This window comes from Sparus aurata, chromosome 23 (genome assembly GCF_900880675.1).
Source record: "Sparus aurata chromosome 23, fSpaAur1.1, whole genome shotgun sequence".
NCBI classification, from domain to species: domain Eukaryota; kingdom Metazoa; phylum Chordata; class Actinopteri; order Spariformes; family Sparidae; genus Sparus; species Sparus aurata.
This window is the reverse complement of record NC_044209.1, coordinates 5655941-5665271: the sequence shown is the minus strand read 5'-3', so window position 1 is coordinate 5665271 and position 9331 is coordinate 5655941. Positions and strand designations below refer to the sequence as shown.

At 42.3% G+C, this 9331-nt stretch overlaps 1 pseudogene; it reads left to right on the top strand.

Moving 5' to 3' along the window:
* The first annotated feature begins 1476 nt into the window (after positions 1–1476).
* Positions 1477–2519, top strand: LOC115575128 (putative nuclease HARBI1; annotated as a pseudogene).
* The last annotated feature ends 6812 nt before the right edge of the window (positions 2520–9331 follow it).

The following is a 9331-nucleotide window of genomic DNA, read 5'->3' as shown; positions in this document are numbered from 1 at the left end:
AATTGCTCTTCGCTCTTGAATGCTGTGTTGTGTAAGATAAATGTTCCCTTATCCAAGGCCATCTACAAAGCTTTTATTAATGTTTACTGATGCGCAAAGAATGCAGTCTTGTTAATCATTACCAGTATTATAGTTATAACTGCCTTTGGCAACCACATCATCATTGTTATCAGTGAAAGGGCGATTGAATGAAACAGATGTCCTTTGTTTCGACTTGCCTTTTCTGTGTTCATAGCCTTTGGGTATTGTGCAAGAACACCTCACACGTAAATGCTCTTCTGGGGAACCTCCATCAAGCGTAAACCTTAAGAAATGACTGGTTTAAAGGCAACATTTCTGTGCCAAGTTCTTGTCAACTTTGAACATCACAAACTAGCATGGAATTTGCCCAGGCCAGGCAGAGCCATCATGTCCTGGCCTGTGCACATCCCATGGCAGTGTGTGATTTAAACCACCGAGAGCAGGGATATTGGTTAGAATGAGGCTTGTGCAGAGCATACGGTAAATAGATCGTGTACCATGTACGTTTAAAGGTGCTTCAAGAGAACTTGTTGCATTCATCAATGAGAACAAAATGAACTAAATGCTCACATCACCATGCTTACATGCTAACAATGACAATGCTAGCATGTTGATGGCAAACAGGTTTAACATTTACCACGTGCGTGTTGGTTTAGCGTATTAGCAATGCAAACATTTGTTATTTAGCTCTAAGCATAGATTACAGCTGAGGCTGGTGGGAATGTCTGTTATAATTCAGTGTCATCTTGTTGTGCTTTGTTTTATTTTGAAACCGTGCCCTTGTGTGTCTCTTCCTGGAGCCTGTTTCAAGAAGCAAGTTTAACAAACTCTGAGTATAAACCTGAACTCTAGAGGGGTATTGCACAAAACCAAGATAAGGGATTAAGCCGGGATATGTTGGTTATCCTGGCTGAATTTAGGCTCAAGTCGGTTGCATGAAAGCAGGTCAAACTTAACCTTGCCAAGTTACTATGGTGATTTATACTCTGCAGCTAGCCTGCTCCAGACCAGGCTAACAGCTAGGCTAAGATTAATCCTAGTGGCTCACCTGTATTTCCACTGTCAATCCTGTGAGGAATTAATGTGTTTTACAGCATGTCCATGGTCTTTCTAAGTATGTTGCATCATTTTAATTATCCTGCATTAAAATATTACATATATATTGTCATTTGTCATTTTATTTAAATCTGTTGGCTGTTTGTGATTGCAACAGTCTTTTTATACTGATTCAAGTGGTAGTATTATTACTCGGGCCAAGTGTTATATTGCTATGCTAATGAAGACTGCTTGTCAAATTGCTGCCAGAGGTTTCATAAATATGTGTTATATTGCAGTAATTGAGATTACAAAAGACAGCCGATGAAGTTGCTAAGGTGTTTTCAATGAAATCTGTGATGAGGGCAATATAGTGTGTATATATAGGTTCAGCTCCCATTCACCTGTTCCCTTTTCATAATGGCTTGCCCTTTTTTGGAGGATGTACTGGATGAGGAAGCCCTAATCCTCAGATGAGCATTTAGGCATGAAAGAGTCTTCCGGGACAGGTCAGACCCATTGGCCTTTGGAGATGACTATCATAATGAGATAGTCATCTCCAAAGGCCTGAGAATCTGTATCTCTGAGATACAGATTCTCAGGTGATGGACTGGGATATTTATGTAGACTGCTGAGTCCAAAAATACACCACCATACTGCACAAAGCCATGCTCTCACTGTTCCACAGATGGTTTGTGTTAAATTGAGATTTTTTGCAAGTGGGAGTTTCCTTTATTCTGTTGGGGATGCAGAGAACCTCAATAAAGGAACCATTTGCCGCACAATAAGACGCGTTTGTCTGGTGCTGAAGTCATTCACCGACGTATTCATCACCTTCCCTGAGCACAGAAGACCCCTCCACATCAAGGAGTTTTACAAGATTGCAGGTAACCTCAATTTCGACGTGCAAACATTAGTTTCTACTTTGATCAGTCACAGTGTGATACTCACTATTTTTTGTTACAGCTTTCCCCAACATCACTGGTGCAGTGGATTGCACACACATCAGGATCAAACGCCCCTCAGGAGAACATGAGGGAGATTACATTAACAGGAAATCCTTCCACAGCATCAATGTTCAGGTAAGAGTGATTTGTGGTTACTATGACCTACATAAATACATTCTGTGCATTAAATGACCTTAATAGGTTACAACTTCACATTTCAGATGATTTGTGATGACTGACTGCCTTGTCAACAATTTAGAGGCAAAGTGTCCTGGCTCAGTGCATGACTCCAGAGTCTTTCGGGCTAGTCCAATTTACGAGAGACTTTCACAAGGTAAGCCAAACATTTTATTTGTACTGTAAGCACCTTGGACATCATGAGTGTTTAACTCTGCCGTGTAGTTTTCTAAATGATATCTTGCATTATCAGGCGAATTCTCTGGTGTGCTGCTGGGAGCCAAAAGGCTATGCCTGCGAGTCATTCCTCTTGACTCCGCTTGCGGACCCCCAAACTAGAGGGTTACACGGGAGTGGATTTTCACTCCTGTCCCGTCCCGCTCCCACAGAAAAAAATCTTGTCCCGTCCCAATCCCGGGCCAGAGTTCAAAAAGATTCCTGTCCCGTCCCACTCCTGGTGAAATGACTCCCGCTCCCATCCCGCTCCCATTTTTTTTCTTCTGCTATTAGGATCTATTTAAATTCCAGCTAATGTATTCATTTAAATACAGGTTTCAATAGGAATGTATCAAGGTTATTAACCATGTTATTATTATCATGGTCTAAGTCTTATTTATACTTTTTGAGTTGGCTAACAAATGATAAATGACCAGTTGCACTTTGAAAATTAATATTAACTAAAGATGAAGATGACTAAAATATTATTTTCACCACTATTATCCACCTGGACATTGCTGGACTGAAAGGCTTCTGGGTCTGTCTCTGGGTCTGTCAGGGTCAGGTGTGGGATTTCTCTCCTCTCTCCGTTTCTTTAGTTCCTTGTTTCCTTCCGCGTGATTTCTCACGTGCTTGAACAAATCTGTAGTGTTACCACTGTATTTTACTCCCTTCTTACAAATGATACAGGTCTCCGTTGTGTCATTATCGGCCTGAAAATATAACCACACGGCTCGTCTTCGGCTCCGTCTCGGCTGAGCTGCTTCAGTGCTGCTCCGCTCTGAGCAGCGGCACTTGAAAGCAGCGGACACAGACAGCAGGTCGCCACTTTAATGAAACCGCCGCAGTGCATAAGAGAGAGAAAGTGAAACTAAAGTATCGATCTCATTACGCTGGTAGCAACTAAATATCAATACCAACGCTGGTATCAATATTATCAATATTTGGATTCGATCCGCCCAACCCTAGTTCCCGCTCCCGTCTGCTCCCGTTAACTTTTGATCCTGTACCGTCCCAATCACGTGATTAATAGTAAAGTTGACTTCCATCCCGCGGGAATCCCGTGAGCCGTGGGATTCCCGATCAAATGTCAGCCTCTTCCCCTAACCCTACCAAAGCAGGCCTACAACCATGCACACAGCAAGACAAGGGCTCGAATCGAGATGACCTTTGGCCTTCTGAAATCTGGCTTTCAGTGCCTGGAAAAATGCTCCCATCTTCCCAGACAACATTAATGGCAGACTCATCAGGGAGCAATATATTGCAAGTTTTTTCACGTAATTTTTGGATTTAGCCTATCCTTAATAAAATATCTTGAAAGTTACTGTGTGTGCGCATTTCATTTAGCATTGGTGGTTATTTTAAATTCTACTTCACATTAATGAAAAAGGGAGGACACCACAATGTTTTCTAATTGATTTTTTTTTATTTGGCAGTCACTTTTCTTGGTTGCTTGGATCCTGGAATAGAGAGAGCAAAAGCAACAACGATTAAAACACTGTATTGCAGTTATGGTTACTGTGTGCGCTGAAATACTCACTTCTCTTTCTGTGTTCGATCTCAAGCTCCAGCTCCATTTCTTGGAGCTTTCTCTTCTTTAATTTGAATTTAATTTAGCCAATACTCACAATGTCCCCAGGCTGCTTAGGGGACTGTGCAGCATGTGGGTCCTGTTACACATATTTTTTCTATTGGCACCACATCACTGACTTCATACTTTATGGACTAGATAAGTATGATATTTCCATAAAACTGACCTCAAGCCTTCTGGAGTCCAGTGACACAGTCTCCTCATCTGCAGAAGTGCATTCTGCAGCTGCAGATGTGCCTTCCCCCTGCCATACACATACATGTATTGAGAGAACTTGAATTAAGATTTCACAGGACATACCAAGCCTGTGATTTCAATACAGTGTACTAACCAGATCATCTTCTGGTGGCTCCAAAAGTGTAAGGGTGTTCCCAGACACTGCAAGGAAATCCAAAGTCAGACAGTATAATATAGTTATTTGATGGTGTTCCATGTGCAGTAGTACTGCAATATGTACCTTGTATGAAGCGGACAGTTTCTGTGGCTGGGACAGAGTCTGTTACTGTCCCTCCCTGGATCCCCTCCATCACTGGCCTCCCTTTATTTAAATGGAGTGCCAGCTCCTCCGCTGGGCTCATATTCTGGCTTGGTGGGCCGCCCCCTGTGCCACTTCTATAGGCTTTTTATACGTAGTCATTGTTTATACTATACTGCTACAATCTGTGAGAGGGCGACCGGTGAGCGGCTGGATGATGCCGAAGAAAAGTCAAGGAGATGGTCAGGTTTTCCAATTTTACATTTTCTTTATTCACTGCACTCAGATATCAGACAACAGACGAAAGTATGGTGAGCGTCATAGGTTTAACCAGCAACACCGACAGATGGTAAAATGGCGCGTTATATACTGTGCTACCAATTAACCATGACTGGACTCTTCCACTACTGAGGTAAATTTACATCTGCCCAAATGGCTATTTGACACTTTCCCCTTTTACCTTTAGCACAAACGCTTCACCCCTCTTCTGTTCCTGATGTGCCCCTGCCAATAAATCTATAAAATACATTTACAATAAATAACAGAACCACCAAACATTTGAAATCCCCCCCCCCCCCCCCCCTTCCTATCCGGCCACTTGGTCTCTCCCGGAACGTTTATCACGGTGCCCGTGCCCCCGGGGTAATCTTTTGGCCGCGCACCCTGGAGCAGACACAGGACCGGACAGGTAAGTGTTAACACAAACAACTTCGTACTCGTACAGCATTCACACTTATACCACCCGCTATTGCACCACACATATTTACCAATAAACTCTGCACATGCTTCACACTGTTATCCTCTCAGTTACACACAGTCTTTCCGTCGGAGCTCAACTTCGCTCTACTCTCTTGCAGGCAGAGCCGATTGCCGAGTGCCGCACCTGCCCGAAGACATGCAATCACCTGCGGTCACAAGCTCTAATAGATAACTCAACTATTCAATAAAAGAGTACTGTAAATATCTGTATGAACTGTGCAAATACGCAATGTGCAAAATGTACTGTCCAAACTTTGGCAAATAAAGTGCTATCGTGACTAAAGTGCAAAGTGCCGTCATTACTGTACCTTCCGAGTTATTGTGCAAAAGAACATAATTACCCACATGTGCAAAATGTACAAGTAACGAAATGCACTTCGTTACACAATCATACAGACATTCAGCAGACAGCTGATCTATTCACCTAATTTGTTCACTGTTATCTACTTTAAAGTCACTTACCAGCCTGCAAAATGTTCTTGTATTTAATTTGAATTTGCTGCCAGGTCCTTTTATGGCCAGACAAGTTTGTTCTTTATGAAGGATAGAAAGATAAAATAGATAAAAACATAACATGAGAAAAATAGATTAAATTACAAACATTGTGGATAATTGTTTGCACTTCATCATACTCTACATTTCAACATGAGTAACATGCACCTCTACTTGCCAAATTTAAAGCAAAGTGTATAACAGTTGATAAGTGGACTTGAAAAATATCTCCTTTAGTCCTTTAATTGTGGCCTAATTATGACAGTTCCAGTGGAGCACTGTTTATTAATTGTACAGTTTTAAACTACTTATGCATTAAGCCAGCCTGCTAATGTCTGCCAGTCTTTCTCTCATTCTTTAATTACGGCACTGGTAATTGCCTTTTTTTTTTTATAATATCTTTCACCTCTTCATATAACTCCATAAGGAGCTGTTGTTCAGCAGCCGTGAAATATGACGCGCAACTTTTATCCATTTTCCCATCGGTGATTCTGTGGGCGATCGCGAGGTCTATTTAAGTATGCCATGAACACGCACTTATCCCAACTATCTTCACCTGGCTTGACATAGCCGCGCCTTTTCATCCTGGCTCGGCAAACGTGCAACCAATTAAGCCAGGATGCGCCGAGCCGACTAGGTCAAGCCGCGCTTGCTCAGTTATCCTGGATCTCTTTATTCTACTTTTGTGCAATACCCCTCAGCTTGACCAACTCTGAGCTGACAAACTCAGAGTTTTCGGTTTCAGAACAGGTGTTAACAATTAGTTCAATCAACTCTGAGTCAAGGTAACCCTGAGTGAAGCTCGTGCATGAGGATATAAAAAGCCCTCATCAATGGAACGCAGATAACATGATCCACCATGGCAACAGGTGAAAAAAAGCCTCGATCCTCCTACTTCTCTCCTGTGGAGTTAGAAATATTAATGACCGCATATGCAGAAAATTTGCATATTTTTAAAAGACAAAGTAATACTGTGGCAGCAGCAAAAGAGCGAGAGCTTGTGTGGCAGAAAATTGCTGACTGAGTCAATGCGCGAGTATCAATTGGAGAAAAAAAGGAAATGTTTCGTCTTGAGTGTTCCACTCATTCAACTATATGTGTGTGAGTGCACAGGTGCAACCCAACAGGCACAAAAAGTGGCTTCAGTGGCTACAATCAACATATGATAGCGTTATTTACGTAATTAGGGAAATCCCCTAAACAAAGAAAAAGCCGAATCTTCAGCCATCCCATCACTGCCAGTGTTTAATATTGTCTATATGAAAGCCACACCTAAATGCCTGTTGTACGTGCATGTCTCCAAATTTGTGTTTTCTGGATATGTTCAAATTTGACCTCCAGTAAAGCCAACAGAAAAAAGGCTGAGGCCTGCAAAACAGGTGGCAGTGCACCACCACCGCTCACAGAGGCTGAAGAGATGGCCCTCAGTCAGAACAGTGGGCGTCCTATTGCTGAGGGCATCTCTGGGGGGAGCTCATCAGAGCCAGCCACGCCGCAGGACACAAGGGCCTACATAAGAGGTAAGTTATTCAAATGAATGGCATATGTACATTCATCCTTTTTCTAGTGTTAGCCCAGTAATGGCCATCCATTCATCATAGACACAACTTGGCAACTTGGCGCACTGCTTTTTGTTGTAGCAGTAGGCTACAGTTCTCTGTAAGTGACTGTTTTTGCTCTCAGATATCAGTCTATTTCAAGGTGACTCAGGGTCTGAAAAATTGTGATGGGACCTGCACAGTATTGTAAAAAAGAAATATACATTAGCTGGGGCACTTTTCTGGGTAATCATCAACTGACTAATCTTCTTCTACCAGTTACTAATGGTGTAATCTGTCTCTCGGAGCCTTCTGCTATAACACACATCCATGCTGTTGTATTACTCTTAATATTCCACAGAGTTTTCATGATGGGTAGAATATAACATAAAAATTCTGTGTTATTACAGGAGGAGGATGAAGACACCCTATCTGCCGCCACAGAGAGATCAGATGCAGAAAGGCCTGTTGAGGTTTACAACTTTTTGAAATCACTTTGGTTTCAGTTAATGATAGTGTTGTTCCACAATGCAACTTTCAGCTTCTTTCTCTCTAACAGAGCAATGCTGGAAATTACAATGAGGAAGAGGGTCCATCATCCTCCACAGCACAGCTTTGCTCAGTAAGATGTTGTTCAGCATTGACCCACAACTTACTATGACACTAAGTAGACATGGCACTGTGAAACTCAATGTAATTAGTGTTCCTATAGCTCCCTGTGAAACAACTGCACAAGGTGTACTTTCAATTATCATTGAAATCAATTCTGGAAATGGATCACATAAAGCTGCAGATCAAAAAGACACAAATGGAGATACAACTGCTGGATCATCAGTTAAAGGTGGGTGATGCCCCAACGGATGGATGATTTTAATTGTCTCAACAACAAAAGATTAACTGTACAACATTTGTACTTCCAGGAAATAAAGAAGACCTCATAAAATAAGAGGCATATTGTCTTTCTTTGACACTGGGGAGGTGATGGGTCAGTTAGAAATGATTGAAGCATATCACGTCTCTCAACAGCTCTTCCATCTCGTGCATCAGCAGGGGGGTTAGGATTATTGTCTGGATCATCAGGGGAAAGAGCAGGACATTGTTCCCCTCTGATTGTGTTGTGTAGGATTACACATGTCACTATGATGTCACAAGCCCTTTCTGAGGTGACCCTGAGCCTACGAAGGCACTGGAATCGGGTCTTGAGCATCCCAATGGTCATCTCCACCCTGGCCCATGTCCTGCAGTGAGCTACGCTGTAGTGATGCTGTGGGCCGGGCTCAGGGTCAGGGTAAGGGGTCAGCAGATGGGGCTGGCAGGGGTACCCTCTGTCTCCGAGTAGGTAACCATCAAACTCTCCTGTGATAACACAAGATGCAGTTTAATGTTTCAGTTGCAATAGGAGGAAACAAAATATTGATCATATGATATAACTTTACTGTATATAAACTCACCACAGTCAAATCTATCACTCAGTGTAGACTCACGAAAAATTCGAGTCATGCACAGACCCAGGCCACTTTGCTTCCACATTGCTGATCATGTAGGCTGCATCACATATGATCTTCACAGTGGAGAACAGCAGTTAGCTGCAGTAGCTGTATTTAAGTATATTTCATTTGGAATGTTAAAAGCTACTATTTTGGCTTACCTGTATATTAATGCTATGGACAGACCTCCTATTCACATAATCTTCATTTATTGAAGGAGCTATGATGGGAATGTGAGTGCCATCAATGCAGCCAATCACACCTTGAAACCCTAAAATATATCAAATTGACTGATTAGTGCTCTGAGTCTCAAAGCTTTAGAACATTACATTAATTATTGCTTACACTGATACCTGCAATTCTGTTGAACACTTCCTTGAGATGTCTGGTGGGTCTGTGACTTGGGAACACTTCAAACGTGTATAGTAGTCGTTTCAGTGCCACTGTCACATTTCTGACAGCCCGACAGACAGTTGCCTTGGACACATGCTGTACATCACCAGTGCTGTACAAAAAAGTCATTAGAAAGTATTTGCTCGGAACTGAGAGCATTTCCACGATGTCATTTGAGCGACGTGAGGGCCGAGAATATT